Source organism: Juglans microcarpa x Juglans regia, chromosome 5S (assembly GCF_004785595.1).
Source record: "Juglans microcarpa x Juglans regia isolate MS1-56 chromosome 5S, Jm3101_v1.0, whole genome shotgun sequence".
NCBI lineage: Eukaryota > Viridiplantae > Streptophyta > Magnoliopsida > Fagales > Juglandaceae > Juglans > Juglans microcarpa x Juglans regia.
The window spans coordinates 7,530,351-7,537,806 of NC_054603.1; positions in this window are offsets into that span (position 1 = coordinate 7,530,351).

A 7,456-nucleotide genomic window follows, 5' to 3' on the forward strand; every position below is an offset into this window, starting at 1 on the left:
AGTAACGCATATGTAATTTCATTACCCGTTCTTCAAACCATCTTGGGAACTCCTCTTCATGTTTTTGGTTTATATCATTTACTCCTAGTTCCTTGAGCACGTTAATATGATCACTGAAATTGATGATTACCACAAATATTTTATATTTTGTATTTTTTTAAAATTAATGAGGCAATTTAAATTAAGAAAAAGTTATAACTTACTTCAAGTAGTTCTCTATCTCAGGGCAATTGTTCAGCACGTACCACTGAGCTTTCTCGAACTCTCTTCGACACAAGTCATAACCACGCACTGCACCAATTGGACGAACTTGTTGGGAAAACACAGAAAATATATTCTGTTGTCTTGCTCGGTCAACGTCAAAGTTTCTTTCTGGCCGATCAAACCGAGTGTCAACTCCATGGAAATATTTGGAACAGAAGGTATGCCACTCATCGTCAATATATGCTTCTGCAATTGATCCTTCTGGACGGGCCTTGTTACCCACTGTACGTTTCAACTTTCCAAGAAATCGTTCAATGGGATACATCCATCTATATTGAACTGGTCCTGCAAGTCGAGCCTCACGTGGCAAATGAACGGCTAGGTGAACCATGACATCGAAGAATGACGGTGGATAAATATTTTCTAGCTTACACAATATTATGACAATTTCTCGTTCCATTCGATCCAAAGCTTCTACATTCAACGTCCTAGCACATAAGTCTTTAAAAAATGCACCCAACTCAGTCAAAGCCACACGCACATCTCTAGTCAAGTACCCACGGATACCAATAGGCAAGATATGCTGTAAGAAAACATGACAATCATGACTTTTTAATCCAGTTATTTTCCAATCATTTGTTCTCACACACCTTGTTAGATTCGAGGCATAACCGTCCGGTAATTTGATCTTCATTAGCCACTCACAAAATGTAACCCTTTCATTCCTTGACAATGTATACCACCCAATCGGCATGTAGACAGACGAACCATTTTCTTGCAACTGCATTTCCCGTCTTATTCCCAACCGCTTCAAATCCTTCCTTGAGTTTATTGTATCCTTTGTTTTTCCTTCAATTGACATCAATGTTCCCAATACGGATTCGCAAATATTTTTTTCAATATGCATAACATCAAGGCTATGTCGCAATTTTAACTTCGACCAGTACGGGAGTTCAAAAAATATACTCTTCTTTGTCCAATTCAACTCATTCGTAGCTCGTTTTCTCTTTCGTTGTTTTTTACCAAATTCATTACAACCAACATTTATAAATTGTGCAAGTACATCTTCGCCAGACAAATATGGTGGAGGTTGGCCCCATTCAACAGTTCCATCAAACATTCTAGAATTTCCACGCCATCTATGGTCACCAGGTAAAAATCGACGATGACCCATGAAACATAATTTCCTCTCGTACGTAAGCCATTCAGATTTGGTATATTTGTTACAAGTTGGACATGTCATTTTCCCCTTAGTACTCCAACCTGACAAATTCCCATAAGCTGGAAAATCATTTATTGTCCACAACACCGCAGCATGCATCTTGAACGACTTGCCTATTGACGAATCAAATGTGACAACCCCATTCTCCCACAAATCTTTCAATTCTGCAATCAATGGTTGTAAGTGTATGTCTATATCATTTTCCGGTGACCTCGGACCTGGGATGAGCAAACTCATCAAGAAATATGGATCTTTCATACACTTCCACGGTGGTAGATTATACGGCATAAGTACAACTGGCCAAGTACTATGACTAGTGCTCATGTTCCCAAAAGGATTAAATCCATCTGTTGCCAACCCAAGTCTTACGTTACGCTGTTCTTCAGCAAACCATGGGTGTTCTTGATCAAATTCCTTCCACACCTGGGAGTCAGCAGGATGTGACAAAATATTATCGTTCCTTACTCTGTCTGATGAGTGCCATGTCATATCTACAGCCGTTGCGCGTGACATAAATAATCGTTGTAATCTAGGTATCAATGGAAAGTGGCGTATGACCTTTTGCGGAACATTTGCCTTGTCCGATGTCCATCTTGACTCGTGGCATATAGGACACTCGTTCAACTGCTCATTCTCTCGCCAAAATAATATGCAGTCATTCTTACATGCATGTATTACGTTGTAATCAAATCCGAGTCCTCGTTTCAACTTTTTTGCTTCATAGAAGTTACGAGGTAAAGTATTGTCTGTCGGCAGTGCCTCTTTAAACAGCTCAAGTAACATATTGACTGCCTTAATAGATAATCGACACATTGATTTTATGTGAAGCAATCTTACGGTAAACGACAACTTACTATGTCTTCTGCATCCTGGATATAGCTCACGCTGTGAATCATTCCACAAGCGTGCAAAAGTGTTATGGCCCCCATCATTTGAGCTTGATGTGTCCGTGTCACCTTCATTCATAAACATTCCCGCACCGATGTCACCTAACATTTCCTCCATATCCTCATCGTAATCATCTCCAACAATCTCTGGTTGTACATCTTCATCGATCTCTTCTTCTTCATGTGGAGCTTCAAATGAAGTTGGATATGGTTCACCGTGTAAGACCCAATCAGTATAACCCTTATCAATACCTTTGACAAACAGATGCTCTCTCACCAAGTCTATCTTATGAGAACGCAAATTCCTGCATTCTCTGCATGGGCATCCGATACGCCCATCACTATTACATGTACCCAATGTAAACTCCAAGAATTTTTTAACACCTTCAGCATATACATTGTAATTCTGACCCAATCGATCGCTAACTCTCATCCAACTCTTATCCATGCCTAACTATATTCATTACAAACAATATTGTAATGCATCAGCAAACAACTATGTATCATGTACCAATTAATGAGTATGCCACCTTTCATCGGGTAGTTGGTCCTATCCCGTTCGGTATTGTAAGATCATAGTCGCCAACCTATGATCTATTATCTGTCACGTCCAATAAAATTTCGGCAGCATCTCCCCATAGTTCTCCAAATATGCTCGTTTGGTTGTGTGCACTGACGATTAACACGTTGTTGCACCATCACCGAAACTGCATATCCAGAGAACAATGGATGAATCTACCAAAATCATAATGTTGGACGACAACAGATATAGTTCTATAGTTTGCGAGAATGATCTTACAATCCCAAACTGTCCACTCTGGACAATTCAAGAGTTATCAATCAAGCATTCATCCGGATTGATAATTCTCGAACGGGTCTAAGGTTTATTTTGATGAACAAACAATGTAAAATATTCTAATATATGTCAAACAATAACAACATATTATTTATACAACAATACAACAAAAACTTAATTAGTAGGTATTATTAAATCTTAACTATTTATATTTTAATTTAAAGATTTAGTAGTATTTTAATTTGAATATTAATTTTATTAATTTATATTTAAGTATTTAAGTATTATTAAATCTTAATTATTTATATTTTAATTTAAAGATTTAGTAGTATTTTAATTTGAATATTAATTTTATTAATTTATCTTTAAGTATTTAAGTATTATTAAATCTTAACTATTTCTATTTTAATTTAAAGATTTAGTAGTATTTTAATTTGAATATTAATTTTATTAATTTATCTTTAAGTATTTAAGTATTATTAAATCTTAACTATTTTTATTTTAATTTAAAGATTTAGTAGTATTTTAATTTGAATATTAAACTTATTAATTTATCTTTAAGTATTTAAGTATTATTAAATCTTAACTATTTCTATTTTAATTTAAAGATTTAGTAGTATTTTAATTTGAATATTAAACTTATTAATTTATCTTTAAGTATTTAAGTATTATTAAATCTTAACTATTTCTATTTTAATTTAAAGATTTAGTAGTATTTTAATTTGAATATTAAACTTATTAATTTATCTTTAAGTATTTAAGTATTATTAAATCTTAACTATTTCTATTTTAATTTAAAGATTTAGTAGTATTTTAATTTGAATATTAATTTTATTTATTTAGAATTAACAATATTAAATGGTAGTTGGTCCTAATTATTTGTGATTTAGTAGTACATATAATTTATAACCATACCAAACCTAACGTATTCTGTATACGTTATTGATGTAATGGCATTATCCGTTCGAACTATGAGAACCTATGTTCGAACAAAATGAATACGTTCGAACGGTAATCCGAACCCGTTCGAACGTATTCATTCCAGATTCCAGTCGTCTTCAACAACGCCGAAAACTCCATTAATCCCAAACTCTAACAAACACAAACAACAATCTCAAAGCATACAACTTTTTAACATTGCAAAATATAAAGTTCAAACCATACATTTATATTTTAAAAGAAATACCTGAATTTTTGAAGATGAAAAGGAAATAATCCGAGAATAATCCGAGAATAATCACAAACTATCCTACAAGTAATAATCCGAGAATAATGGAGTGAGATGAACAATTTTTTTGAGCTTAAGGGCTAGTTTGAGAAAGAATACCTCTGATATGCGAAGGGGTAATCTTCGGGCGACCACACGGAGCGACAGCAGGAGAAGAGAAACAGAATTGTGAGATTCTGTCGTGTTTTTGAAGAACATTTCATGTTCGAACGGTTATTTACTAACCGTTCGAACGTGAAAATATTAAGCGGGAGAAAATTCCCTCCTAATTTTCACGTTCGAACGTTAACATATGTGTTCGAACGTTATTGATTTATTACCGCTCGAAAATTAACCGTTCGAACTTTAATTTCTAACTGTTCAAACGGTATTGTAAATGTTTATTTATATTTTTTTTTCATTACACCTTTTAAATAAAAGAACAACATTAATATATATAGACATATTAGATGATACTATAGTTTAATTGGCGGGATATTTTCCCGCCATTTGCCTTGTCCGTTCGAATGTTTTTTTACGTTCAAACGTTAACATATGTGTTCGAACGGTTTACGAGTACCGTTCGAACACATATCCTTTATGTTTAAATATAACTTTTTTCATCATTAAATGAAAAGTACTATAACATCATATGTATTAGTTATATATACTATCATATATAATGTAATATATACTATCATATATATAGTAATCTATACTAAATATATAGTATATATATATATATATATATAGTAATATATATTATCATATATGTAGTGACCTATACTATCATATATATTATTAAGATCATATGTATTAGTAATATATACTCACATATATATAGCCTCAAATATACTAAGGTCACATAATACAGTGTAGAGAAATTTATAAGATGATAGTATATTAGTAAGCTATACTCTATATATATATGTTGTATAATGTCATATATAACTTTAGTAGGTAAAGTATAATGGAATATATAATATGACATATATTAGTTAAGTATAAACTCATACCATATAGCACTACATGCTATTATGTGGTACTATATACATATTAATATCTCATATATAACACTTTGATAGTAAAGTATTATGATATATTACTATTATACTATAAAAAAATATTTTATAAGTTATTATGCTTTCATTTAAAGTATTCTACTATCATAATATATATTATAATATTACATATATATTACAGTATATATAATCTACTATAATAGTATATATATTATAACAATTTATAGGAATATAAATATAGTATACATTTAATATATTTTTTAATAAACTTACAAAACTTCTGTTCGAACGTGAAATAGTAACGGTCGAACGGTTTTATATTAACGTTCGAACGTTAAATATTAACGTTCGAACGGTTATGCACGTATAAATTATCGCAGGCAGCTCCTTCTCTCACGCCGCCGTCCCCACCGTTTGAAAAAGCGAGAAAACGTTTGAACGCACTACATTCACCGCCGTCTGCCGTCGTGATCAGCACATACGTCAATCACTTTTCCTCCCAAGTAAAGGTATGTATTTTCAAACTCGTTTTACCGTTTATTTTATAATTTTATGGTTTTATTTGTTTTTTTTTTAAATTGCATTTTTTCATCAATAATTACCGTAGAACATCATAAATCTATCGTAGGATGTTTAGAAATGAAGAGTACTTTGTTTTTAGTCGAAGAAACCACGGAATCGATTAATTTTTGAGTATTTTCATGGCCACTGAGTTGACTCAGCCATGGCCGAGTTAGATCTGTTTTACATTCGAACGGTATTAACCAGTCCGTTCGAACGGTAAACCTGTACGTTCGAACTTGATCGACACGTTCGAACGTTATTAATTGTCCGTTCGACCATATATTTAGACGTTCGAACGCTAATTATTAAATTCATTCCATTAACATTTTATTAGCTTATTAAATTGTTTTCATCGTTTAATTGATTATATGTTCTATCAATTAATTTATTAAATTTCTATTAGTATATAATTTTGTAAATCTTTTAGTCGTAATTAGATTTTATCACTAATCTTGAATGTATATTTTATTTTTAAAATTTCAGGATCATAATAATGTCTTATCGGGGCCGTAAACGTGGTAGATCAGGAGAACCTTCCATCCAAACAGTTCGAGAGCGGACCGTTTTACTTGAGCGACTGGTAAAACTGTCTGATTTTGTCGCTCTTATATGGGAGGGTCATTCCCTCCCATCAGTATTCAATGATCGTGGTTGGGCACCAATCTTAGATCAGCGAGAAGAAGGAATGGAGCTCGTTTCCTTCATTGAGATCGTTACTGAGTTCTATAAAGAGCTTGGTGCTGCTAGCCCAGACGATGGAGGGGCATATAGGATCTGTGTCCGAGGAGCTCCTGTTATATTTTCAGCAGACGGACTCGCTGTATATCTGGGTATTCCTAGGCTTCTTGATGCCTATCCAAACTTGCCGCCTAGAGAGTCTGGTCCTTCAGGTGATGCAGCTATGTCTCAGGACGAGGGACTAGATTACACAGATGAGATCGATACACTTGCTGATCACGAGATCAGAGACTTGATTGTTGGTCCAGATGCTCCAGTGTACGATGGCTCCAAGAGTATTAGGCAGGCAGATTTATCTTCATTCTTCAAGATTATGAATTTGATCATTGCCAATAATATTGACCCACGGCAGCACAAGACGGAGGTCGGCATGGATCGAGCGAGATTTATGATACGGGTCGCTCGTGGCATCCCGATCGACCTCGTTGGTTATATATTTGAGAGAATCCGATCAGAGGCACGGTTCATTACGACAGATATACTTCCGTTTGGGATCCTCATCACTCGCTTTTTGCTACATGCCGGGGTTGTGTCCGAACCTGCCGAGCGTTCCCGATTTCCGATGGCACCGATCAACAGCACCACCCTATCACGGAGCACGGGACACTCTAGATTTCGTTTTCGTGGGGCTGTTCCTGACAGGGCTGAGATTCAGAGAGATGCACAGCCGGGAGATACTGGAGTATCGGCTGGTGAGACATCTACACAGGCTGAGACATCACGCACATATATTCGCGAGGAGATGGCTGACATATTGCGTGCTGAGATCAGCGTACACACATCAGCAGTGATTGATGCAGTGCTTACTGCCATGTC